This window comes from Prionailurus bengalensis, chromosome D3 (genome assembly GCF_016509475.1).
Source record: "Prionailurus bengalensis isolate Pbe53 chromosome D3, Fcat_Pben_1.1_paternal_pri, whole genome shotgun sequence".
In the NCBI taxonomy this organism is placed as follows: Eukaryota; Metazoa; Chordata; class Mammalia; order Carnivora; family Felidae; genus Prionailurus; species Prionailurus bengalensis.
Window position 1 is genome coordinate 91,794,421 of NC_057356.1, and position 26,051 is coordinate 91,820,471.

The window sequence follows — 26,051 nt, forward strand, 5'->3', positions numbered from 1 at the left end:
GGAGGAAACACCACCAGTCGCAGGTTGACACTGGGCCCGGCCCGCCTTGAAGCTGAGCCCAGCAAAGGGACCCACGGTCGTCCAGGCCCCCGGGGAAAGCCAAGGTGTCGTCCGGAGGAAGGAACAGAGTAGCTGACGGCAGGAGGGTTTGCAGCTTGGCGTCGGGAGCCCCGTCACCCGGGAGACCCCAGACACCAGATGCAGACTGAGTCCTAACAGAAAAGGCCACTCGCACCACACAGGCAGAGAAGCGGCACAGTTGATGCCTGGTTCCGAGCAAGGAATGTGGGTGTCTGATCGTCCTCCGGCCCGAAGACAGGACTGCCGCTGGCGGTAGCAGGACTGAACTTGCAAAGGAAGGTTCTACAGACCTGGAGCTCAAAGGGCCATGAGGAGGGGAGCGAACGGACGGAAAGGGTTGTGTGCCTCTTCGTGCAGCCATAACGCGAAAGGGCAGGTGCCCAGCTCCGGTCTGGGAGTCCCTCCTCCTCCCTCTGGTTGTGGACGAGTAGAGCCTTCCCTGCTTCACAGCGCTCAGGGCTTAAAAGGCCACAGGGCCGTGCCTGGCGGGATCAGAAATATCCAGCAACACACGTCTGAGGATGGTCAGTGGTGGAGGTTGGTCAGAATCACTCAGTGTGGGGGCGCCTGGGGGCTCAGTCGGTTGGGCGTCTGACTTCGGCTGGGGTCAAGATCTCCCAGTCCGTCAGTTCGAGCCCCAGGTCGGGCTCTGTGCTGGCAGCTGGGAGCTTGGAGCCTGCTTCGGATTCTGTGTCTCCCTCTCTCTCTGCTCTTCCCCCGCTCACGTTCTGTCTTTCTCTCCTTCAAAAATAAATAAAATTTAAAAAGAAAATCACTGACTGTGACCATCAGGAATGGAGGAGGTGAAGGCAGGTGGAGAGAAATCCAGAATCAGCAAGGCGCCTGGCAAACGAAACCCACGATGTGAGCACTTCCAAAAGGAGGGGTCCAGTGGGGCATAGTCACAGAGGATCCAGAAGAAGTTTCAAAAGTCTAGGATGTGGGAGGGGCTGGTCCTAGTAGGGCAATGACCACTGCCCTCCCGTGGGCAGTCCCTTTCAGTGACCTGTCCATCAAAGCAAGCTTGGACACCGAAAAATAGCACTCTAAGTCAGCTTTCCTATTTCACTTCTAAAGTATCTATTATCTGGGTTTCCTGGGTGGCTTAGCTGGTTGAGTGTCCAACTCTTTATTTTGTTTAATTTTTTTTAATCTTTATTTTTGAGAGAGAGAGAGACAGAGACAGAGCATCAGCAGGGAGGGGCAGAGAGAGATGGAGACACCGAATCTGAAGCAGGCTCCAGGCTCTGAGCTGTCAGCACAGAGCCTGACGCGGGGCTCAAACTCATGGACTGCAAGATCACGACCTGAGCCAAAGTCGGACGCTTAAACGACTGAGCCACCCAGGCGTGCATCCCAAGTGTCCAACTCTTGATTTTGGCTCAAGTTATGATATCATGGTTCATGGGATCAAGCCCCGAGTTGGGATCCATGCTGTTTGGATTCTCTCTCTCCCTCTTTCTGTCTCTCTCTCCGCCTCTCCCCTGCCTATGTTTTCTCTCTCCCTCAAAATAAATAAATAAACTTTAAAAATAAAATGAAATATCTGTTCTCAAAGCAATCTATCCTATTTTGGAATTAGTGGTGATGGTTGCATAACGCTGTCACTACACTAAAACCTCTGAGTTGCACACTTCAAAGCGGTAACGGTTATGGTATATGAATTGTGTCTCAGTGAAAAAAATGATTCATAAATTGGTTGAAATCGCTTTTAAAAATATTAAATGGTGTGAAGTCAAAAATTGAAATCTCTTGATCCCTTCTCTGACCTACACATTCCTCATTCCCATAAGGAAGACCATATTAGCAACCTTCCAGAAATGATCCATGACTATAAAAGTATGTATGTGCATATTTTTTTAATAAAAATAGAATCACACTGTAAGTAGTATTTTGCAGTTGGCTTTTTAAAAAATGTAACAGTGAACCTTTCCGTGTCGATACAAATAAATATACTCAATTTTCCAAGAGGTGCTAAGTGCATGGCATTCCGTCGTTGATATAAGCAGCCTTTCATCATTTGGGGGCATTTAAATGTTCCCCAAATTTTGCTGGGAGACCTGTTACTGAAAGTGTTAATGCCCACATCTCTGTGCACTTACATAAGCATCTCCATTTTTATTTCGACACGAAGTGTAATTTTAATAGAAGGGTTTTTGAGAAAACGGTTCTGGTTAAAAAAAAAAAAGAAAAAGAAACCATGTGGAAGCCACTAATTAGGTAGTCATATAAGCCACGTTCCCCCCGGAGTCTCCGAAGGGCACCCGAGCAACCTTGCCCCCAGGTGTCCATGCCTGTGTGGGGTCCCATCCCACACTAGGTAGAGCTGACCGCTGTGACCAAAGGGGTGACGCGGGGATGACATTGCCTGCTGTCCAAGCTGTGGTGTTTGAAGACATTGCACCCTTCCTGCCTTCTGATGGCTCATTCTGGAGGGAGACGGCCACCATGTCTTGGGGACAGACGAGCAGCCCTGTGGAGACCTCCGTGATGAAGAACCAGCTTGCCAGCCATGCGAGTCAACCGTCTTGGCCGTCGCCTTCAGGCGACTGCGGGCCTGACCCACGGTGACTGCGGGGTCACGAGAGACCCTGAGGCAAACCACCAGCTAAGCCACTCCTGAACTCCTGACCCACAGAAATCATGCAATAACGGCTCCTGTTGTTCGAAGCCTCTACGTTTGGGGACACTTTGTTACGCGGCAACGGATAACTAATAACACCTGGAAGTCTGTGGTTTGGTGTCCCGGAGTCTTAATTTCTGTTTAAACCCCACCTTTGATTCTGTTCAAACCCCACCTTTGAGTCCCCAGTGGGGACTGGAGGCCTGTGGTAGGTCTCACTAGCTTGAGACACTCAACCATTTCAAGGGTATGGCTGTACTGCGGCCCAGAGTCCTGGAAGGGGACAGGAGCCGTCAAGGAAGGCCGCTGAACCCACGGTTAAAACTGAACATTGGTGGGGCGCCTGGGTGGCTCAGTCAGTTAAGCGTCTGACTCGTCATTTCGGCTCAGGTCATGATCCCAGGGTCATGGGATCAGCCCTGTGTCGGGTTCCCTGCTGAGCATTGAGCCCGCCTGAGATTCTCTCTTGGTCTCCCCCTCCCTCCAACTCTCGCTTTCTCTAAAATAAGGGAATAAACAAATAAAATTGGAAACTGGACATCGGTTAGTCCCTGCGGTCCTTGAGAAAGCAATTTCATACAACGAAAGAAGGATGTAGAGGCCAGATCTTACGAACCTGAGAGTAGACCCTCACCAGTAGAGGTGAAGAAGGGAAGGAAAGGGGTCCTTGGCTCTTCGTTGCACGCAGCAGTGAGTGTACTTTGCAGCAAGAGGAGGAGTGAGTGCTCGGGACGAAATTAAAAACGTGAGCTCTGGAGGGGAGCGGATGCAGAGAGGAGGTGTAAAAGAAGGCATTTCGAGCCGGACCCCAGTCATTTCCCTGCACATTTGCCCGGAGCTGGAGATCCCCGAAGCCTGGAGAGAACTGGGAAGGACGGGTGTCGGCCGAGGAGCCCACAGGGGAGGGATGGGCTCTATCGGCCGCGGCGAGAGTCCACCCTGAGTTGGAGAGCATCCCTTGAGCGGGGCCCCGGTCCACGCGGCTTTGTGACTTGAGCTACAGGACAGAGGTGGGCACCCCAAGACAGGACAGGATCTCGGCGCTCGGGGCTGCATCCGGCACCCTGTGGGCGCTCGGTCACGATGCGTGCAGCGAACGGGAGGGTACGTGAGGATAGAGGAGGATCAGTGATGCAGCCTCACACTTTTCAGCGGCTGAAGGCGGGACTCCAGGAGGGAAACCGAGTCCCGCTGGGGATGATGGGATGGGGGAGGGGCGGGCTCGGGCGTGGGGCTGACCTAATGGGAGGAACAGGGTTGAGAGGGAAAGAGATTGTGCGGAAGGTGACAGCGAGCCCAAGCCTGGGTGCCGCAGGGGCGGAGCTGCTGGGGCCCCTGCGGACGCCTCTTCATCCAGAGCTAATGCCTTTTTGTTTCCCTCTCGAAGGTCCTTGAGTCCTGGCAAAGCCCTGGGTTGCTGGAGACAGTGGTGGCTTTGTGCTTCTCTCTGAAATAAAACTTTTATTCTAAAAAAACCAGAAAATGTATCCAATGCGTGTGTCATCCCCCCAGTGCTCCTATCTTCCCAACTCTGGGGGGGGGGGGGCGGGGGAGGCAGCCCCGGTTCACCAGGGCACTAGGCCTTGGCTCCTGTTTCCCCCCTTCTGGATTTCTGCTGTAATGCATTGACGATGCACAGGAAATCTAATTCCAAACCCTGGCTTTTATTTCCCTTCTTCCGGCCTAACCCTTTCACCGTGAGGAGAGAGCTGGCCGCGTGGCCAGGCAGAGTCCTCGTTGGGTGGAGTTTCAAGGAGGCAGCAGGACGCAGGGCCGGGCGTCAGCTGCAGGCAGAGGTGCCGCGGGCGGGAGAAGGGCTGCCGGTGCCTCGGGCCTACCGGGGACAAGCGGGCTTCCAGTGCGTGAACTCGGCGAGGACAGGGTGAATCGCGGGCCCCCGGAGCCAGCTGCGGGCTGTGTGCCCATGAACCAGATTCTCCGCCCTCGCTCTGCAGGGCGATTCGCGTCCCGGTGACCGACTTGCGCTAACGTTTCTCAATGGCAGCCTTAGGACCCCCCCCCCCCCTCCCCGGGCGACAGGCTGCAGCTCTCCGGGCCACGGCAGGGAGGAGGGCCCTCGGCCACGGAAGAGGTGTGCTAACGCTCCAGCGTCACGGGCACTAAAAAGTTTCTAGGACTCCGAGCTCGAGCGTCGCGGGGCGGCCCGCGCCGTGTCTTAAAACCCGACGGACGCCCCGCGCGTGGTGCGGGCGCCTGCGGACCCCGGGGAGCGGCGGGCAGCTCTGCCCTCCGCGGGCCTCCGGCTCCGGCTGCACCCGCCTCACCTCGGAGCGCCGGGAATGAGGTCACCGCGCGGGAGCCGCCGGGGCGGGAGTCGCCGGGGCGGGGGCGGGTGTCCCTCCCGGGACGCCGGGGTCGGGACTCCCTGGCTCGTCCTCCCCCGGAAGGCAGGCGCCGGGCGGGCTCGCCGAGCGGGGGGTCCGGGGGCCCGGGGAGCCACGAGGAAGGCGGCGGACGGACGCGGGGACGCACTCCCGGGACAATGCAGAAAATGGGAGCCGCGCTCAGCTCCTCCTCCCCGGGCGAGGAGGCGGCGCCGGCGGCCGGGTCTCCACCCCCGGCTGCGCGGGGCCCGGGAGGCGACGGAGGGGGGCGGGGGGCAGGGCCTCGGTCCCGGCGCGCCGCCCCCGCCCGCTCCGCCGGCGCTCGGGGGACGGCCTCCACGCCCCGCCGCGCCGCGGGCCTTTGTCTCTGCGGGGGGCCGGGGCGCCCCCTGCCGGCGGGTGTGCGGCTGTGCTCTCGGGGTCGCCGCGGGCTGGGGTGGGGCGTCCGGCCGCGCTCGGGGGTCCCGCAGGGCGGGGGAGGGGAGTGGTCCGGCCTTGCTCTCCGGGTCCCGCGGTCGGGGAGCGGATGGATGCGGCCGTGCTCGGGGATCCCCCGGGCCGGGTCGGGGGGAGGCGGCCGTGCTCTCCGGGGACCAGTGTCGGGGAGCGCGGGATCCGGTCGTGCTCGGGGGTCCTGCGGGTCCGGGTGTGTGTTGGGGGGGGGGTTCCGGCTTGCTCGGAGGTCCCCCGACCCGGAGGGTCTGGCCTTGCTTCGGGGTTCCGCGGGCCGGGCGACGTGGTTGGGGGGGGGGTTCCGGCTTGCTCGGGGGTCCCCCGGCCGTCCGCTCGGAAGGGTCGCCCTGCGCGCTCGGGGACGGACTGGGAGAGGGCCTCCTCGCGCGACCCTCTCTCCCTGGCTTTTCCGGCAGGACCGACAATCTTGCGCTTGTGCCCACAAACGCTTTAGAAAATCGACTCTCTTAATCTTTCCAAAGATGTTACCCCAGCTGCAAAGTCGTGGCACTCTGAAAACCTTTTAAGTCAGTATACCAAAGGGCTTTAGTCGGGATTAAAAGCAAAATGCCAAAATTTGGCTTTTAAAACGCCACGTCTAAATGCAACCTAAGCACAATGGTAGATCGATGCAAAACGCCCTCGCGAGAGCCCCCCCTCCCCTGCGCGCAGCGCTCTTTGCCCTGAGCCCCAGCAACCCCAAATCCTGGGAACTTCTTTTCTGGCGGGCGGCGGCGTGGAAGCTTGAGCTCACAGAAGGGATTTTCAGTCGGCCAAGGATTTAAGTCAGTGCGTGTCCTGGAAAAACCGACTCACTCCCAGCTCGAGGTGGCCCGGAGAGGTGGGCCTGGGACTCACGACTCCTGGGCGCCCTGGCCGGCGACCCGTCCTCTCTCTACGGCCGGTTTGGAGGCCTCTGCCCCAGCCAGCGCCCAGCACAGCATAGGTGCTCAGGATCGACGCCGCAGAGAGCCGCTGCAGCGCACTTGGCTTTCTAGAAGCAATAAATGAAAGTCTCTATATTAAAAAAAAAAAAAAAATTAATGAAGTCACGATGGAGAGGCAGAGAACACAGCAGAATCCACCGACTCACAACAACGTGTGCAGAAGCAATTTGCCCCCGAAACTCTAGACATGAAATGCTTTAGTACCTCCCTGCTGCCCTGCGGTAGCTAGCAAATAAATATTTCCACATGGAAGAAAATGGCCCTTTGAAATGTAGTCTGTTCTATTCAAGAGAGAAATACAGCAAGGTACCACCAGGCTTCAGTGGCAAGATGCATTATTATTTTTTCCCAGTTTGAAAATTGTGTGCCTTTCCATTAGGACTCCCAGATGGTAAACACGGATTCCCTCGTGAATTGAATCCGTGCAACCACCCCCTTTGCTGGTTGGGGGAACAATAGACTAACCTCTGGCTGGCAAATGAGGCCTTCGTTGAATGCTTTGATTATCTGTTAAGTTAGAAACAATCCTATCAAAAGTCGGGACCCTGCCTCTTATTTAATCTGCGCGTGTAACTCTTCCTCTCCCATTTCTGAGTTTGTTCTCCGAAGATTAAATAAAAAGCAACCATTCTTGACCTGTGTCTCCTGTGCTCTGAATTTGAAACAAACCCATGATCGGGTCTAAAGTCAAATCAGTGCTTGGGAGAATGTCTATCACGTGGTATCACAGTTCTTTATTCATACAGACGGCTCAGCTCATTTTTTTAAAATAAAAATATTCTGACTAAGGCTAGGAACGTATGGCTGAATTCTGCCGCTTGCTCAGATTGGAGGGGTTTCCAGGGAGTTTTGAGGCACTGGAAACTTCTCTGCTGTAAGTTTTCCGAAGGACACTGTCAGCAAAATGTCAAATCACTGAAAGGAAAGCGAGTTATGCAGGTACAAACGAGTGGTGTTTAATTCAAGTGACATTCATTCACTCATTTGTTCTATAAATATTTATTGAAAGCCTATTTTGTGTAAGAGGCTGCCACCCCCCGAATGGTCAAGGCTGCTTGGGTGAATCAGTCCCGCATGGCTAACTTGCTCCTGGGCCCTATGCGTTCAGTGTGGATGCCTCCAGCTCATACAAGATGGTGGTGTTACTTGACATGCGAGGGCCCAGAGCTCTGGGGTGCTTTGTTGTTGTTGTTTTTAAATCAGACTCTCCACTGCTTGTTTAATCGAAATTTTAACACTAACCTAGAGTGGTCTAAAATGTGTTCTCGGCATTTAACAGATGCGAAACAATAGTATCTTAGTTGCAGGGAAAGAATAAAAAATCTGGGTGTCCCCTTTCGATTCAGAACTTGTGGGTCTGCGGTAATCAACGTCCCTGGCTCATTAATGAAGAAGGTTCTCTCCCCTCCTCCCTCAGTGCCCTCATTCCTATAATGTAAACAGCTACTAAGAGCTAGTATTCCTCTTTGTTCAAACAGACAATGGCCTTTATAACTAAGAAGAAAATTAGTATCAGGTGAAAGCCTCATTTTAGGGTGCTTAAAGCTTTTTCTTTTTTCCAGAAGAACAAAGTACAACAGTAATCTCAAGAAGAATTCACAACGTTTCGAAAGCAACAGGACAAAGGTCTGTCCTTAATGATGCATAGACACACTTGTGATTGAATTTTAAATATTTTCCTTTTCTTCTCTTTAATTTCCTGAGTGAAAAGCTGAAGCCCAGGGGAACAAGGGTGGTCAAAGGTCTGGGGAGTCAGAAACCCCCCTGTTTTTGGTGGGACCTGCCTGCTTTGTTGCATTGAAGGCAGAGCCTTAGAACCAGAGGGCCGGGTTTCTTCACCAAATTAGGGGATTACGTTTATAAATGTCACGGTAGTGCTTGGGAATGAAAGATGAACGAACTACAAGATGCCCAGAATCCCTAGATTCCTTTCCAGTGGAAAAGGAATCTCTTCCTGCTCGCTCTCAAGTGTGTAAAAAATCAACAATATTCCACCTGATGTGAAAAGTAAATCCCTGTGAGATGCCGGAGACTACAAACACGTTACATTCTTCTATAAAGTGAATTCAGGAATACTCCACTGACGTGCATGTCCGTCGGTAAGTCTGAAAGACAGTATTGCTGCGCTTTATAGTTTTGTTCTTTGTGTTTTTAACAGTTACCGTCCTGAAAGTCATCCGAACAAGACAGACGAGCTGATCCTTCGCTGCCCGGCGTTGCCAGCATCCGAACAGGAACAGCGTTATCCTTAAGCACGTTACATTTCCTTCTGGCTTGTGGTAGGATTCGGTTTACTCATTTTGTATTCTAATATTACCAATCAAAAAAGAGAGACTAAGAAAGAATGGAGATTGTTGTTTTTTTTTTCCTCGAAATAGCATTCAAGATTTGGAGTTAGTGAAATGAAGCAACTCAGAGAAGCAATTATCCTTCGTGTCTTTAAGGCACAGAGACTGACATGAGGTGAGAGCAATGGACTCTCTTACCTGTCCTGACTGTTAACACTGCAGGACGATCCTTCCACCAGAACCAAGGTGGTGTGATTGGCAGACGCTCGGGGCTGGCTTCACAGGCCGTTGTGGGCTGTTCGGGTCCCCTACCGTGGTGGCCCGTCTCCTTGTAAGTCTAAATGTGTGAGCCTGAAATATTACTCATGGGGCTCTGGCTTCCTGAAATCGCAGGCTGCACAAAGCCTGGGGCATCATTTTTGCAGGTAGAACCCATTTTGACCTTTGATTTTGTTGGGGACCAGGAGGCAGACGGATCACACCAGATGGATGGCAGGACCTGGGGAATCTCACCCGGATATCATTGCCCGGCAGTGGCAGGAGCATTTGGAAGGGGCCCGTGGCTCGTTCCCATTCATCTTGGGGAGCCAAGCTGGGCGAGAGTGGCTGCCACAGCCAGCAGCCTCAGAGGCTTGGGAATGGGGATGAAAGAGAAAAAAAAAAAAAAGAGGGAAGTTAGTTGGGAGAAAAAGAGAAATTTCCTTTCAAGCTCAGTTTGGGTCTCTGTCTTGGATAGTTCTAATGCCTTCCAAAGCCTTTCTCCTAGTGGCCACAGCACCTTGGTTCAGGAACAGGGCTCTGTCTCTTACTCGGCTGCATAGGGTGAGTGGGGCCCTGCTGAGGGGACAGTGTGGTGCTCTCTGGACAGGTAGGTGCTCTCGGGGTTACCTTTCTTCTGAGGCATGGATTGCCACGTGTGCTCCCTGGAAACTCGTTAGAAATGCAAATTCTCACTTACTGGACTGACTGAACTGGAGATTCTCCCCCAAGCAAGCTCTGCTTTCACAATCCCACCAGTGACCCTGGTGCAAGCTCCCTGTAGAAATGGCTGAGTCCCGTCCTTCGAGATGGTGATGAAATTGGCCTAGGTATAGCCTGGGCACTGGGGTTCGGAAGGCTCCCCAGGTGACTCTCCTGTGCAGCCCACGTGTACAGACACTCCTCCAGAGCCCTACTTTCTTCAGGGATGAAAGGCGACTCCATGCCCCCTCCCCACCGGGGATCCTGAGTGCTTGCAGTGTGGCCAGTGTGGCGAGTGCACTGAGGAGCAGAGTGTTACATTTAATTTCGATTCGTTTAAATCTAAATGGCTCATCTGGCCGGTGGCAACCGTATTAGATAGAAGTCCTAGACCTGCAGTGAAATGGCATACCTTCCCTGTAACGGATTCGAACATGCAAAGGCCTTACTAGGTTACATATTTAAGGAGATGGGAAAAAAGATTGTCAAGAGTCCTAGGATTATGTTTTTTAATCTAAATTTGGTGAGAAGTAGGTAAAAACTGTGTGGAGGGGCGCCTGGGTGGCTCAGTCGGTTAAGCATACGACTTCGGCTCAGGCCATGATCTCGCAGTTTGTGGGTTCAAGCCCTGCATCGGGCTCTGTGCTGACAGCTCGGAGCCTGGACCTGCCTCGGATTCTGTGTCTCCCCCTCTCTCCGCCCCTCCCCCACTCTCTCTCTCTCTCTCTCTCTCTCAAATATAATAAACATTTTTAAAAAAATGAAAAACTGTGTGGGGCCATAGACCTCCCTGCTGGCTCCTCCTGTCAGACCCCAATTCCTGGCAGCAGCTTCTATGGCTTCTGAGAACGCACAAGAATCCTAAGGGATGGTCTCTGAGAATCAGGTTCCCGGGTTCAACCCCAGAGGCTCATACCAGTGGAACTGGCTTGGGGCCCTGGAAACTGCATTTTTGGGAAACAAGACCGTTGGATCTGCTGCCAGATGTTTGGGGAACACTGAGAGCAGGTGGAGGGGTCCGACCGCGTCCTTTACAAAGAAATGGAAGTCATTGAGAGTCCACCTGTCCGTCCCCCAGAGCTGGAATTACCACTCCTGAGCATGGTAAACCCTGACCTGGGAAATCTCGATGGCTCTTTCGTGAATCCCACAGACTTTGGAGGTCCAGTATTTGTCAGGTCGTGCTGGGGGCGGGGGCAGCGGGGGGAGAAGGTGACGAACGAGATTCAGCACCGTGTTGTAACCCCGGCTGTGCAGACACTTCCTGGTGCTGTGTGGTTAGCGTGGCTGTTGCTGGAGGTGTCCTAGTCGGGGGGACGGGGGTGGCCGCCCTAACCAGAGCCCCATTTACCCTCCTTCCCACCCCCCAACCCGGCACACGACGGGTCTGTGCTACTTAGCGGCCGCAGCTGTGGACTCTTTGTGGGCTCTGCTTTCGCTTCCCAGGTTGTAGAAAGCCTTTGCCCAACACGTGTGGCCCCACCACTGACTGCTGCTTCTCTTAACGGCAGAACTTGCCGTTTAGTGGGGGCTTCCTGTGTGTTGGGGAGCCCACAAGACGGCACAGTTTGTTGTCCGAGATGAAACGCTCTTGGGAGTACATGGGGACGATGTCGACATTCTGTCGGGGCGACAGGGACCGTGTGGGGCGCGCTGTCACACCGCGGCGGGGGCATGAGGACGGTGAGGTCACACAGCTGGTGAGGGGCCAAGGCCCCCGGTCAGGTCTGTGTGACTGTGTTCTGGTTGGAATAGCGCCCCCCCCCAAATTCACGTTCACCCAGAACCTCAGAATGGGATCTTACTTGAATAGGGCTTTTGAGGATGTAATTAGTCAAAATAAGGTCTTAATGGATTGGGGGAGGGGCCTACACCCAATGACCAGGGTTCTTACACGAAGAGAAGTCATCCAGAGACCCCGGGTGAGGGCAGGTGGCGGTGGGAGTGGAGGCGGAGATGCCTCCAGCTGCCAGGGAACAGCAGGGGCTGCCAGAGCCCCCAGAAGGCTGGACGGACGGAGAACAGACTCTTCTTCAGGGGCTCGGAAGAAATGAGTGCCGTCAACACCCTGCTTCCAGAGTTCTGGCCCCAGAGCCGCCAGAGAGTGAATCTCTGGTACTTTGTTTCAGCGGCCGCGGGAAACCGACGCAAACCCTAAGGGCCGATCTCCAGTCCTTAGTACTACCTAGTACAGTAGATGCACAGGAGGGTGGGTTGGGGGGGGGGCGGTAACCCGAATTTAAGCCCCAACCTTGGCAACCTTGGCCCACAGTACAGTAGATGCACAGGAGGGTGGGTTGGGGGGGGGCGGTAACCCGAATTTAAGCCCCAACCTTGGCAACCTTGGCCCACAGTACAGTAGATGCACAGGAGGGTGGGTTGGGGGGGGGGCGGTAACCCGAATTTAAGCCCCAACCTTGGCAACCTTGGCCCACAGTACAGTAGATGCACAGGAGGGTGGGTTGGGGGGGGGGGGCGGTAACCCGAATTTAAGCCCCAACCTTGGCATTTACTCTTTGTGTGAGCGTTAGCAAATGATTCACTCTTGGAGACTCACTTTGCCCATTTGAACCACGGGGGTGACGAAAATTTCACCTGCCTCATAGGCCGTTGGGTCTTTGCTTCAATACCATGTTTATTTTACGTGGGGCTTTTCCAGGTGCTGGGAATACCGAAGGAAGAGACGCAGTCCCTTCCCTTAAGGAAACTCAAGAAGTCAAACACGAGACTCCATCCGGCTCCTAGATAAACGCCTGAGGGAACTGAACGCACGTCCAGGCAAACGCTGGTGGCCTTCTTCACGGCAGCCCCAGTCGGAAGCGCCCAAATGTCCACCGCCTGTAGACTACATGACTAAAATGTGGTATATCCACACACTGGAATATTACCCGCCCATTGAAGGAATCAGGTACCCATCTGTCCCCAAAGAACAGTAAGTACAGCGTCTGTCAGCGAAGGACAAGGCTCCAAGGCCCGGGCAGAATTTCCTCTCTCCCCCGCCTTTCTCAGGCTCACCCGCGTCATTGAAGATAACTGTCCTCACCCCAGCCAGCAGGGGCTGCCCTCACCTCCTTGGGGTCTCTCCCCAGGAGCACCTGTCCGGGCTTGAGTAACTGGGGACTATAGCCTGGCCCGTGGTGCATCCGAAAGCCATCCAGAGCCCCTCGTGTTTTCTTCTTTTATTGTAGTTGTGCTTCCCACTCCTGAAACTCTGATGGATGCTCGCGGATGCTCCCGGTTGGGGGATTTAGTATGGAGCCAAGTCGGTGGTTCCTCTGATCTGAAGACAGAAGTTCCGGCTGGCTGCTTCCCATTTCTTGTGAGACTGAAACAAACAGGAGAATGAAAGAAATCGTTATTGGCACTTGACAAGAGACAGGAGGTCGTGAGGACAGAAGAGACGTGGAGGGGATCTAGGGGAGGCAGCCTGAGAGGCGTCCCATTACGCCAACCAGTCTGCGGGTAAAATTTGCTCACGGGCTAACATGCCCCTTGCGATGGTTAATTTTGCGTGTCAACTTGACTGGGCCATGGAGCCCAGACATGTGAGCAGCCATTATTCTGGATGTTTCCGAGAGGGTGTTTTGGGATGAGGTTAATCCTTAAATCCATGGGCTTTGAGATTACTTTCATAGTGTGGGTAGGTGGGCCTCATCCAATCAGTTGATGGACACCTGACTGCCTCCAAAGAAGGAATTTCGCAGCAGAACAGCTTTTGGACTTGAGCCAAAACATCAGCTGTCCCCTGGGACTCCACCCTGGTGGTCCACTCTAGATTGTGGACTTGCCAGCCTCCACAATTACGGGAGCCAATTCCTTAAAATAAATCTCTTTCTATATATACACATGTCTTATCAGGTCTGTTTCCGTGGAGGGTGCTGACTAATACAGTTCTCTACAGATCAGACCGACAGCCATCAGATCCCTCAAGAGCAAATATCTGGGAAGCCCTCATGTATGAGGACCTCACGCCATTTGAGACGCTGGCCGAAGGCCAAACGGGACGGTGGGAAGACGCGACAAGCATCTGCTCTGGCCTCGTGACAGCAGCAGAAGTTGCGAGCATCTCCTTCCTTGAAGTCATATGGATATTTGTGAGCTAATTCCCACTTTCATCCCGCTCTCCTCTCCGTCTGTCTGCCGTGCACTTTGCTAGGAGCTGCTCCTGGTGTGGTTCGCAGGCGTGGGCACAGTGGGGACGCACATGAGCGGAAGCTGAGTGTGGATGGAGCGGCACCCCGGTGCCCAGGCTTTGGGCTGCCACCTGTCGGGGAGGAGTGAGTTCACCGTTTGTTTGAAAGAAGGAGAGCGACACTGTGTTAGAGCTGTTGTTACTCTGGGAAGCGAGTGTCAGGGACAAAGAGAAAGAGAGAGATGGAGTGTGTGTGTGTGTGTGTGTGTGTGTGAGAATCTAGCAGTGCATTCAACAGGCATTTGTTGTTCCCTAGTGTCTTGGCAGAATCCCCGAGGTGGGCTGTGTGAGTGGGAGTCAGTGAAGTGCAGTGAGATGCAGTGACCCGCCCCCGCTCTGCCCCTTGTGGTCTGAACTTGGGCATCAGACCTGCGAGGCACCTACTGGAGGCTCCCCGCGGATCTGCCACTCACTGACAGGAAGTGACACTGTGAGTCTGCTCCGGTCACCGTATTGTTGTCCAGTGCTAGAATCTCGGCCAGACTCTGCAGGCAAAGAGACGGCCGTGCCGCTTCCCGCTCTTTGAACTTCCAGAATTCCGGAGTTCCTGGCAGCCTTCTGTGACCCTCCCCCCACTCAGAACCATGCCGGTGAATTTCTTGTGCCGAGGTCAGCCAGGGGTGGTGGCTCTGGTTGCAGCCAGAACACTGATGGGCACCGTGGCTTTGCTCTGACGGCTGTGGGCGTCCCAAGGCAGGAAGCCCTGATGCTCCAGAGCAAGGTGGTTTGACCATGAGAGAAGGCTGCCTGGAGGAGGTGTGCTTACTTCCTGGAAACCATCTGTCCATTCTGCTTCCTAAGACCGACCGAAAGCGGTGGCTCATTTTACTGGGAAGTCAAGAGGGCAGTTAAGATGTTTCCTGTTTCTGAAGATTTAAGGGCAATTTAGGGTTGCCCTTACCGCCTGCCATCTTGCTTTCGTCCTGTACAAAGAGCCCCTGCTACCTATTCCAAACCTTCTGTCCTGGACAGTCAAAGGCTAGAAGGTGTTAATAGGAGGATGCTCATGTGACAGACTTCCCTTCCCCCAACAATACTGGAAGAATTACAAGAGGGTGGTGGTAAACGGAGCGCCTTTGGAGGAAACACACAAACAAGCATCTGCCATCGCATATTGTGCTAGAATCAGGTCAGATCCCATTTTGCACACAAATCTATTTGTTACTGCATCTACTTAGGAATCCTACCTGCTCACCAGGGTATAACAACATACTGTCCCACAAACGGAGGTTGTGACGTAGCAGGTGGCTTAGATTGTAGATTTTAGCTTTAGAACGAAAGCATCTCTGACCTCCCAAATCTGTGTTAGATCTCCAGACTCGAGCCTGTGTATCCTCTCGACAGGAGCCAGAACGCATCGGAGGGACCAGGAAGACGTGGGGAGGTGCGGGCTGGCACCTCTGGGAGTTGGGCTTAGGCAAGGCTCTAGGGCACTATTTGTGACTTTAAATAGCTCTCTCTGCGAGTTGAAGAGGGTTGGGCGCGGTAGGCTAGTCTCCAATATGATCTTGTTGTGTTCTGGGAAAAGTATACAAAGGAGGAAAGTGGAAATAGACCATATACTTTATTTTGTATGGTTTGTGCCAACGCATTGTTGTGAGTTTTAATTGTATTTTTATATCTTTAACATTTTTAAAATTTATTTTTGAGAGATAGAGTGAGAATGAGCACGAGTGGGGGAGGGGCAGAGAGAGAGGGAGACACAGAACCCGAAACAGGCTCCAGGCTCTGAGCGGTCAGCACAGAGCCCGACGCGGGGCTGGAACCCAGGAATGGTGAGATCATGACCTGAGCCGAAGTCGGATGCTCCACCGACTGAGCCACCCAGGTGCCCCTCTGCTGTGAATTTTAAAAAACTATTATCATCATCCTGGTTCACAGTTGCTTTATTTCGGATGAAAACTCACATATTTGATGATTCAGCCACTGGTCTTGCTTCTACTCATTGTTATTGATCCTAATCATTAGGGTTTGAAATAATTTATGATCCTATTATACAAAACAGTAGAGAGCATACCCTCTGACCACAGCAAGTTATTTTCTGTGAAGATGGAAGCTAACCCGCCTGTTTGGCAGGAGCAAGGCCTGGACCAGCCTTCCTGGATGATGGGAAAAACCAAGGATCTCGGGTAGACGGAAAAAACCAAGCTGATGGCCAAAATTATGGCTCATAAACACAAACGAAGAGATTTAAAAGAGCACATGAGATACAGGAATAATACTACAGATGCTCTCAGACCAGCTGCCCCCTGAAGCAGGAGAATTGGACCAGTACTGCTGAGGCCTTGATACGTTCTTCCCAGAGGTCACCCCTCCTCCTGGAGGTCACCGCAACCTAATTTTACGTTCATCGTTCACATGACGTCCTTTATAATTTTCCCACATAGCGGTGTATCCTTAAACCATATATTGCTTCCTCTTGCACACTTCTGAAGTCTCCATAAGTGGTACAGTGCTGTGGGCAACCTACTTTTAAGTTCAAGTTTGCTTGTGGTGTCCCCACGTGTGCTGGCATTTGTAGCTCTAAGTCCTTCATTTTCACTGCGATAGAGAATTCCGCTGCATGAAGACGCCGTGGTTTATTTCCCCCAGAGGAGGAGACCATTTTTCTCTTTTTAAGTTGCTCACGCTATCCCACTGTTTTAATGTTATTTATGAATGCACAGCGATGATTACGCATTGATTACACAGTGATGTAAGCCTGCTCTGAATATAGGCTCCAATACATAAAAGATTGGACTGTGACTTGGTTAGTTTCCTACACCGTTTCTTTGGGAACCAAAGAGTTGAGAAGCAGAACCGTTGCAGGCCTCCTCCTCCAGCCTCACCGCTTGTCCCTTTAAAAACAGTAACCTTGTTCTTCAAATATCATCTCCTCCCCGTGTGACGCCAACTAGGTGTCAAAGCCTCAGTGACACCAGATGACATCCTTTGACCTCAAAACATCAGTTGATGTCAAATGTAATGTAACCGAAAGCCGAGTTTCTTTATTCGAATGATAATGTCATTTATGGTGTCTTGTCTTTCACCTTCCCTGATTGTCGTTATTAAAAGCACACCGTGTTTCTCATGCTCGTTTGTGAAATGGCAGAGCCCTTACTAACGTGGGTCTGTTAGGAAGAGCCCACGAGGATGGTTTCAAAGCACTTTGTGATGAACAGTACGTTCTAGAAATGAGAATTGAAAATAATCAAGACATTCATGGATCCAAACAGGCCACAGAAACACCATAGCAACAAATGAACAATAATTGTGGCATTACGGGCTCTTTCCTCGGCCACATGCTCGTGCAATCAATGCTCACGCTGCAGGAGGAGCCCAGGTCAGATCTGGATGCCACCACCCGTGAGGATGCTGTGACGAGCCATGCGAGGTGGGTGATGGGCTGCTGGGTCCAGCAGGAAACATACGTGTGTGCTCCTCCTCCGGGCTTCCTGCCCGCTCATTCCTGGCCATCTCCCGGGCACAGAGATGTTGTACTTCTGGGCACCCCATGCCCTGAGCCGATTAATCAAGTCGCCCAAGAAGATGTTGCTCTGAAGAAACTACCTGTTGCCCCAAAGATCTCATCTGGATGGACATACAGATAAAGTCAGGGCAACAGACAAGGCTGTGAGTATAGTAGTGATGCAGTCCATGTCTTTCCAAGGCCAAAGTCAGGAACGCAGAGGAGGGCCTTGGCTCCCTTGGCCTGTAAAAGCTAGCAGAAGAAGTGACATTTCCCAAGTTATTTTTGGAAGTGGACACAAAGGTAGATGTGGCCCCAGCCCTGTTTCCTTAGGGCGCACGGGCTAGAAAGGATTCACAGGCTCTGTTGGATTTGACCATGATTGGAAACATAACCCTCAAGAGTCATCTCAGGAACACCAGGAAGACATCAGTGTAAGAAGGAAAGACTTCATTTTCTAGGGAAGTCCCTTGGCCTTACCCGTTTTGACGATGTGGCGGCTGGCTTGAGACGCCCAGGTTAGGGGACGTCTTCTCCAATGGTAGGGAGACTGCAAAGGGGCAGGTACTGAGGACAGCAGACTCTTTCCTAGGGACCCACCAGTGGGGTGTCCTTCTGGACACCTTCTGGAAAGAGAGACAGAGTGAATGCAAGAGCAAGGGTGGGGGTTGGGGGAACTGGTGGCTCCAGTTCCCTGAGGAGCTGGTGGCTGACTTGGTGACATTTCTGTAGGTGAAACCTCTCCTGTCTCCTGAGTCAGCCAGAATACCTGGTTTCATCAAGGTCTAGATATTTTAGAAGTAATTCCTAGGCACTGAGTGATTTTAGAGCTTTTTTCCCTTTACCATCTTTGAAGGGTAAACTGGATACTCAGGCTTCTCAAACTCAGTTTGTTTCCATGGTTACAAAACACGGTGCTCTCGCTGACCCACAATGCATCGGGAGGGGCACGCTGGCTGCCTGGTAATGGCTATATCGTTTTCCAAATTTGCAGACCTCCTTCACACTATCCAAATATTAGTAAGGTGGGTGCCCTCCTTAAATCAAATTTGCAGGGAGCAAGGAAGAGGATATTTGTGCTATAAATTACAATCCAGAAGCATTATCCCCCAATAAATGGAAATATTGAGGGAAAAGGTTGGGCAGCAAGAGAGTGTCACCAATTGCCATGGTGCCCTGGGGGAATTTCCTCTTGCCCGGGCTAAGTCCATTAGCCCGACTCTGTACTCGAGACGGAAGCCTGTCGGGGAGGCCTGATGCTCCCAACGGCAAGGGCCAGGCACTGCGTCTGAAAGATGTGGACACAAATCTTTTCCTTGCGAGCCACGGATAATTTACTCTCTCCTAACTGCAGCTGTCTTATCTGTGAAAGAAGTAACTCTCACAGGTTTGCTGAGAGGATTAAATGGGATTAGGAGACGATTTAGTACAGTCCGTATTAGGCACTCAATAAATGGTAACTGCTATTCTCGGCGCTATTATTTGGAAAAGTCGTCATTTCTGTGATACAAATGGTGCAAAGCGTGTTGGTGTACGGGACGGGTTTGGTGGGGATTTAGAATTGATGCTGGTGGTGGTGATGATGATAAAATTAGTGAGGTGTTAAAAACAGAGGGGCTTTTTTGTGATTTTGTGATATTTGCTCCACTTGGTGAAGGAGGCAGCATAGCCCAATGGTTACCAGGGGTGGTCCTGGAGCCAGAAATTTTGGGTTCAAATAGTTGCACTGCTTCATAATGGACGTGTGTTCTTGGGTGCCTTACTCAACCTTTCCCGGTCTGGATTTCCTTCTCGGTCAAATGGAGATAAGATATATACCTCAATGGGCTGTAAGAGCATTGGACGCACAAAGATTTGTCAGGGGCTTCGATGAGTGCCTGGTGGCGGGAGAACACAGAGCCGGGCACCGGAGAGCAGGGCACCCGGGACGCAGCAGGAGACCACCCTGTCCTCTGCACGCTGACATCCCTCTCTGTTCTGACATCCCTTTCCTGCCCCGTGGATGGATTCTCAGGCCGGTCCTTGTAAGTTTTCTGATCTCGTGAGTTTTCTGATCTCGCTCGAATTATACACGATCTTTTGGTAACTTCTCGAAGTAATAACAGCCTTATTTCAGAAACAAAAGTGCCCAGCCTCATACAGTAAAGTACCGAACTTCACTCAAAATTAAAGGGCCTTTTCCCCAGTTGACTCTGACTTGAGAGTGAATTTGTAGCTTTCGCTGAGGAGGTTGGTGGGGGCAAGCATCATGTAACTGACTTGTAGCCCCTCCTCTCGGCTCCCACAGAACTTGCTCCCTGTGAGGAACTGGGGGTAGCTGACCCCCGTTATGTCGAGGCCTTGGCTGAAGCGGGGATAGGAAGGATTCCACCTTCAACGTTGTGATACATGCAGCAAGTATGAGGTCAGTGCTCTGAAAACATATTTTTCTTAAACGGTAAATCCTGCCTGACTTTCACCTCCTTCATCAGGAGTTGAATCAAACGAGGCGTATACGAATTCTAATTTTCAGATACCGTATACATCCATTCCTGTTCCAATATAGGGGTACCAGCAAATAAAAATATTATTTTTATTTTGTTATTATTTATTTATATTATTATTTATTATATATAATATGTATTATTATTTTATTGGCAAATGAAAATACAGGACACCCAGTAAAATGTGAATTTCAAATAAACAGCAAATAATTTTTAGTATATTTCCCATGGAATCCTGGAGGCGTATTAATACTAAAGTATTATTCATTGTTTATCTGAAATGTAAATGTTAAGTGGATGACCCGTATGTTATCTGGCAAACCCGTTCCAATAATTCTTTTATCTGAGGCAGTTTGGATTTCCCGGACTGTATCACTTAGAGCATTTTAGTCGCAAATAACAGAATGCCCAGGTATAAGTGCCTCAAGCAGTGAGAAATCGTTATGGTCCCACAGAATAAGAAATCAAGAAGGAGACGCTTCACAGTTGGTTAGACAGGTAGCTCGGCGATGCCAGATTCTGGGTCACCCTTCTACATTTCTGTTGGTGTCCCTTCACCGGTCACGTCGGCTCCAAAATTACAGCCTCCCACACAACATCCCGGGACAAGGATGGATGTGACTCTACCCGGGGCAGCCCCTCTTTGAAACTTTTTGTGTTGAGATCATTGTACTTCCCATGCAGTTATGGGAAATAATACAGAAAGGGCCCAGGCACTTTTCAGTGAGTTTTCTCAAATGGTAACATCTTGCAAGATGATAGTACAATCTCACGGCTAGGATACTGACAGAATAGGATTCACCAATGTCCTGATTTGCCCAGTTTTGCCTGTTCTGACGCATCACAGAAACTTAACAAATCGTCGCTGAGGGAACAGATGAGTGACCAGCATTATCCACGGCACATCGTACGTGTCCGTCTTCTGTATGTACGACTCTGGGTTCCTTGAGGTGAATGTGGTGTCTCCGGGGTCTGGCTCGTAAAAAATATTCAAGACGTGCGTTTTTATGGGTGAATAAAGAAAGGGTGGGTGACCCCCACGTGTTCCAATGCTTTCATTTTGTAGATGAAAGAACTTGGGCCCCAGAGACAAGGAGTTCTTTAATTTGTGTTCTTATTGACGGGGCCCTCGCACATTCCGCTCATATCGTCGTCGTCGTCTGTCTGGGATTCGATGGTCCCAGAAGGCAGTGACCTTGTCTGTCAAGTTCAAGTTCACTTTTCGCAGACTTAGTAGTGGTGCCTGGGGACACTCAGGCTGCGTGAAGGAGCGCCGGGAGAACGGAAGGGCAGCCTCACCAGCGCCCCAGCCAAGAGGAGGGACTCTGGACTCACAGGGTGCACTTGCCCCGTGACAGCAGGCGAGCTGTTCACCTCTCGGCGCTTCGCGTTCCTCGCCTGTGAAACGGAGGGCAGTAACCGTGCAGGGTGAGAAGAAGGCGCGAGAGCCGGCTCTCGGTCAATGACCCCTGGGGCCGCCACGGGGCCTGCGGGTGCCGGCCGAGAAGGCTCAGCGCTTCTGCTCGCCCCACCAGAGCTCCGGGGAAGGGGCTTTGCAGCCTCACGGTTTGCCAGGAGGGCGTCAGCTACAGGCTGGGGGGAGGGGAGGAAGCCCGCGAAAGGAACGAGGGAGGTTTGGCGTCTGGCTGGACTCCCCTTCCACGGGCTCTTCCCCGGGGAGGACTGTGTCCCTGGTCCCGTTCCTTCCGGAACCCATTTTCTCCCTCCATCTTCTCTCAAGTCGTTGTCTGCGAGGAGATGTGGATCTCAGCTGTTTGAAGCTACCCAATTAATGGAGAATGTTGGAATCTACTCAACACTAAATCTACTTGACAGCTTTTGAGTGTCTTTCATCTGGAGTCCCAAACTTCTTTAAAAGGAAAAGAATTTCAGCTCTGACCGATGGCATCAGTAACTGTCAAGGACCTTCCTTGAGGAGACACAGTCACTTCCTATCCGTAAATTAGTGTTTTTAACCCTCTTGCCCATAATACCTGAGTAAAATCACTTGGGGATAAATGCTATTGTTCACTTCAGATGAGGAAGCCCGGATGCAGACACCATGTTCCAAATAATGGAATGAATATCTACTTTTTGAAGCAGAAGGGAGTTCAGCTCTTTGGTCACGTCCAGCGGGAAAGACCCAACCACCCGGGCCAGATCAGTATCTCCCCTTAAGTAAGAATGACAACCAGTTAGCGTGCGGAGTGACTTTCCACGGAGTCACTCCGTCCGCACAACACCCCAACTGGGGAAGGGCCACGGCTATCCCTATCCCACATTAAACACCGGGATACAGAGCCTGTGCCACACGCGTCACATCACACAGCAGGGAGACGGGGCACCAGGGTCTGAATGTCCTGTTTTGCCGCAGTGTCTGCCCTGCGCTCCGTGGAAGCCCTGGTTCCGCCCGTGTCCCGTGTGGAAAGCCCCCAGAGAGCAGTGACAGGGACCGTCACCAGTAAAACTGGGAATGAGTGTGAGAGTCAATATTCTCTCGCCAGCACGGCAGAAACACCTCTGTTTCAAAAAGCAAAAAGGTCTGGATATGGAAAAGGCATTGCTTTCATTTAATAAAAGCATCTGGACCCAGATGTTCCGATGTCCAGATTAGAACAGTGGTACCAATGGCTCCAGGGAAGGCAGTATACTATGTTTCTCCTAAGCACATTTGATTTTTTCCCAGTCCTTTGGGGAAAATAAACTTTGTGTCCCTCATCTGCTTACTTACAATATATTTTCGGAAGCAACTGATTATACGCTGGGCATAAAAGTGAACTGTTTACTAAAAACGTGCGTGCATGCTGCTACTGAAACCTTCATGCCAGGGAAATGTGTTGGTGATTGAATTATTTTTAGGATTGCAGTTTTGCAAGCACATCAGACTTTGGTGGTGTTTCTTGCAGTGTTGAGCGTGCAGGAAGCGGGGAGGGGCAGCAGGGCGCTGACCGTTCGGGTTGGTTCCAGTTTTTCACCACCACGGGGAGAACAGAGACTGTCCAGAGAGTCCTGAGGTGGACCCTCCTCCTGTTGAGACATCTCCCTTGTCCCCTGCTTCTCTGAGCACTGCCCAGTTCTCCCTGCAGATTAAGCCAGTGATATTCTAACAATGTTATGACTGAACGGAACACAAAATAAGTGTCATAGGATAACACAGATCGACCCATTTGTATAAAAATATATGTCAACCGCTCTTTCGAATATGTTCTAAATTTAGGCAATGGAAGTCATGATTAGTTTTCGATTCCAAAAGGGTAGAAGTCTCACTCTCTCATACGGCCCCTTGCTTCCAACGTTTCTAGGATTTTTCTGTCTGAGCGGTGTTGCTATTTACTGTCCGCGGTGTCGGGCTGGGACGTTCTGGGCCGACCGTGCCGCGGCCTGGGTCCGATCGCCGGCCTCCTCGCGGCCTTTGTTGGCTCTCAAAGGGTGAGGCTGTGCCCTCCTGGCTCCGCAGAGACGCAGCCGGTGAATCACGGTCGCCGGAGAGTCTGAGGAGTGAGGCTAAAATGGGAAGTGATGGTAATCGCTGCTCATAGTACTTCGGGAACTCCGAATCACAGCACGCTGTACTCCTAAGTCCTGCAAGGACCGACATAGGATAGTCGCGACACAACGGGGCGCGTTGTCTACAAGGACATCAAGAGAGGACCGCGGGCAGACCGTTTGGGGGTTTAGCGGGGACCTCCTTGTTCCTTGGGAGAGAAAATAATGTTGGGGGACTTGCACAAAAATACTGTGTATTGCAGGGAAGCCATCATTGGTTTTTTTCCCCTCTTCCCCTCCCTGCAGTAGGTTTCTCCAAAGACCAGACCTGAACAATTTCAAGGTCACAAAAACTTCCTCGCGTGGATGAGGGGTTCCGTTCTCTCTCGGCCGGGGAGAAAATGCCGCACGTTGTCTCACGGCACGGTCCCGGCAGGAAGGGTCTGCCTCCGTGGGGATAAACGCCGAGCTCCACCGAGTTAAATCTCTCCGGAAGTCCGAAGCCGTTAACCAGACGTGCTAAGGCAAAAGAGATTAAGCCCCAGGGCTGTCTTGGTGGGGTCCATTTACAGGCACCACATGAAGAAGAGGTGGCCTTTTGGGTCGAGTCGCCCAAGCTCCCAGTTCCATCCCGTGACGATGCGGCGTTTAACTCCGTTACGTTCTGGAAAAACAATTCAGCTGACCACAGACCACCAAATAGCCTTGTGGCCTACACTGGAGACGGGATTTCCTCTTCCAGAATGTTGGAGGAGTCAAATCAGACAGAGGCTGTAACTAATCTGATCCTCGGCAGGAAGGAACAGGGGGAGGTTTACAGATAAATCCCTTGTTGGTAGATGGCTTGGAGGAATCAGTCACAACACACCCAGAGGCAATATTTACAGGGGAGACAGACGAGGAAGGAAAAGCAAAGAAAAAGAACCTTAGAAAAGCAAGCATATGTTCCGTTTCACATGGTGGGCTGAGTGGATGCGTGTACCTTCCTTTTCCTGAAACCCCTGCAGAGGAATTCGAAGAGTTTTATTCACGGTCACAAAGATAAAGGGGGAGAAGACAGCAGCAGGTGAGGTATTTCGACAAGCGTGGGGAAGGCAGGAGCAGACGGAGCGGTGGCAGACGAGTCTCTGCGGATGAGGATTGACAGGGAGAGGCAGCCCAGCTGCAGGAACCCCCAGGAGGGGCCCCTCCGGCGCACTGCCCAGCAGGCGAGGACCTAGGTCGTCCGGCAGGCCGGCAGGAGAGTGAAGGTTCAATGATCAGTGGTTTCTCTGAATGTGGTAAACAAAGGCTTGGCGTGGGGAGTGGGCTCCAGGCAGGAGATGCTAGAAAAAGCCCCTGACCGTGGGAACCCCTCCCTCACCTGCTCCCAGCTGGTCCAAATCTGGTGTGGGTGACCCTCCCCTCTGGCAGGGGGAGAGAAAGAAGCTCACCAAGACAACAAAAAGAGAGAGGTGATGGACGAAGAGGACGCACGACTTTGCTGGAAAATGTGGACTCACTGCTCAACGACAAAGACACAGCCGAGAGTGGGGGGTTCCCGCTGGGGACCAGAACTTAGACGCCTGTATCCGTGGACCTGCTGTGTTCGCCAAAACAGCCACACCCAACCGAATGTTCAAATTTCTGCCGCAAACAGTCAGGATCCACCCAGATCGTCAAGACGGGTCTTCGTGAACAGAGTTACACAGCAACAAGCTTCGTGAGGGGCCACGGCACAGGAAAAAATAAGAAATATTAACATTTTTCAATGACGTTAGGTGAAGGCAAAAATAAAAGAAAATGCCATTCCCTAAAGAGGAAAGCCAAAGAACAGAGTAATTGTTTTAATGTTTGAGCTTATTATTTTTGCTAAAGAAAACTTCTGTCAACACAACTGTGAGATGCCCAGGGGAAAGTGAATCATCAAGTGTCCCCTTGGAGAGGATGCTCTTCTTCGGGGAGCCTGGTGCTGTATACTCTGGGCCACTCCAGGCACTGGCGGGCGTCACTAGGGGACATGAGCCATCCCGTGGGAAGTCCCAGAGGACAGACAGGATCTCCTGAGGGTCGACAGAAGAGTCTGACCATCTTTTGAAAGGGATGACCTCACACCTAATTACAGACTGCTCATCTTGGAATCAATATCTGGGACGATGCTGGGACAAATCACTGGATGATCAATCGGCCATCAGCTCGGAGGGCAGAAGACACTAGGAAGGAGCCGACAGACGTTTCTGAGAGGGAAAGTCTATTTTTTTTTTCAAGGCCTCGCTCCAAGTCTCAAGGCTGCAAAGGGCTGGGGCCTGGGGGTCAAGCACTGTGGTTACCAGGGAATTAGCTAACAGAAAGAGAACCATTGCAGAGTACTAAAGAGTATCATCCCTTGGTTAGTATAAATAGCATATTTAGACACAATTCCCATTTAGGCAATCTTCCTAATGTGAACGACCAACGACACACATATATAAAAGGAGATGGAATTTAAAGAGCAAAACCCTAGTAAGACTCCCCCCGGACAGCAGGAGCAGTGAGGGTCCCAGGGCCCCACGAGGTCACCAGTTTCCATGAGGCTATTTGTTTTCTACCCGAGTCCAGAGGGGCCTCCATGTCCAGATGGAGCCACTGATCGATGTCACATGAGGAGGAAGCAAGGCAAGTAGCAGAGTGAGAGCTGGAGAGGAACTTCATCCCGGTGAAAGAATGGCTAGCACTGACCGAACTTTCTACCCACCGCACGATGTTCCAAGCACGGTAGTCCTGTAA

At 51.9% G+C, this 26,051-nt stretch overlaps 2 long non-coding RNA genes across 2 annotated transcripts; one reads left to right on the forward strand and one right to left on the reverse strand.

The window, feature by feature from the left end:
* Window positions 1-5,803: 5,803 nt before the first annotated feature.
* LOC122470876 lies at window positions 5,804-13,540 on the forward strand. Its single transcript, XR_006294022.1, has 3 exons — window positions 5,804-8,075; window positions 8,608-8,728; window positions 12,357-13,540. It is a non-coding gene; the product is annotated as an uncharacterized LOC122470876 (long non-coding RNA).
* On the reverse strand, window positions 12,912-18,236 carry LOC122470877. Its single transcript, XR_006294023.1, has 3 exons — window positions 18,183-18,236; window positions 17,818-17,952; window positions 12,912-13,022 (listed from the first exon to the last, which is right to left on the reverse strand). It is a non-coding gene; the product is annotated as an uncharacterized LOC122470877 (long non-coding RNA).
* Window positions 18,237-26,051: the final 7,815 nt, after the last annotated feature.